The sequence below is a fragment of the Vulpes lagopus genome, chromosome 20 (assembly GCF_018345385.1).
Source record: "Vulpes lagopus strain Blue_001 chromosome 20, ASM1834538v1, whole genome shotgun sequence".
Taxonomy (NCBI): Eukaryota; Metazoa; Chordata; class Mammalia; order Carnivora; family Canidae; genus Vulpes; species Vulpes lagopus.
In genome coordinates, this window is record NC_054843.1 from 19671068 (window position 1) to 19672803 (window position 1736).

The following is a 1736-nucleotide window of genomic DNA, read 5'->3' on the forward strand; positions in this document are numbered from 1 at the left end:
AATCTAAACAATGTATGAAGTAACCAGGAATAATCTGCAATCAAATTTTCTGTTTCATTATTCAGGAACTTATTTTACATAAGCTTTGAAATCAAAGTCCTTGAAGATTTTTAAAGGAATTATAAAATAACACAGCAATGAGAATCAAGGCTGGTTATAGCAACATTCTTCATGTTGGCTGCAAGCCTCAATTTTCCCTGTAACTATTCAGAAAGCAGTTTGAAACTCTCAGCATGCCATCTTTACACTTTTCTGTTCACTTAAAAAACAACAACAACAACAACAAAAAACCCTTCTTAGTACCCAGAAAACCTTCTGATCTCAAATATGTCTAGACTCCTAGCTTTGGGTAAACATTATTTCTCCTATGGTTAAACATATGAGTTTAGATCTGAAACATAAAGGAACTATTTTCATAATAGCATTTCATTTACACAGCGGAGAGATGAATACAATGGTATTAACTAGATATTTCTAATTCCAAAGGTATTCTCAGCAGTACATTTCATACTTAGAAAAGCACATCAACAACAATAGGAGGGAAGGAAGGAAGGAAGGAAGGAAGGAAGGAAGGAAGGAAGGAAGGAAGGAAAGGAAGGGAGGTCAGTCAATATTTTAATTTAGGACTCCTGACAATTTCAGTTATGCCATTTTATAAACTATGGTCTTGCTTTAATTTCTCCAATCCATTTTTTAGCACCCGAGTGAGTACACAAACAATAAATGGAGAAAACATCACACAATAACAAGTAAATTTTATACGTGGAGATTCTCCTTTTCAGACCTTTAAAAAGCAAAAGCCTGATCACAACCACAGATGAACTGAACCAGAATTTTTTTGTTGTTGGGGAGAGGTTGCATTATAAGGATCCACAGTTCATTCTGGCTATCACAAATATTAAGATTGAATGAATTAGAAACACTTTTTGATGTCGAAGTATAAAGAAGTTGAAGGTCAAGCATTTGGGGACTCAGATTTAAGTCCCACTATTAAACTGTGGGACCAGAAGTTAAGAATGGGTCAGTATCTTTCTTCCTCATCCCTTTATCTTCAGGGCTGTCTGGTATCAGACATAGAACAGATACTCAACTCAATATGCATTTGTTAAACAAATTAATAAATCAATGAATAAATTGCTTTCTCTTTCTTCATGACAGAAAACTTTAGGAAATAACAGGGGCTGTTTATGACATTTTCCTGGAAAGAACACATATTTGGTCAATTTAATAATGAGCATTTTCTGAAGGTCAGACTGTCCACTAAATTCTGTATGAGGAGAAGCATTTGGGGTGTCAAATAGGGGTTTGTTCAGGTCTCTAGTGAGCATTAAAAAGAAAGTGGTAGGAGGATTTGTAAGAAGATGATTACTTTTCCTTGATACCTTAGAGGAAGAGTTCAAAAGGAAATTGACTTTGATTTTCTTGATTTCTTGAGGAAATAGTGTAGGCCTTTTTTTCCCCCTCTGGTGTAGTGAAATGAGGTTGCAGAGGTCAAAGACAATGATTTATGGACGTGGTCTTAGAACTAGGTGTGCTGAATTAAAGGAAAGAAAAGTACTGTATTTCTTGGTCTTTCCTGATAAACTACAGAATGAAGTGTTACTGATTCAACCCAGTGCTTTCTGATGGAGTGCTGTCAGGACACATTGTTCGAAGCCGACTATCATCCAGCAGTTTGAGATGTGTTCTAAAAACTACCAAGATTTTTTTTTCTTTTTTCTTTTTCTTTTTTCTTT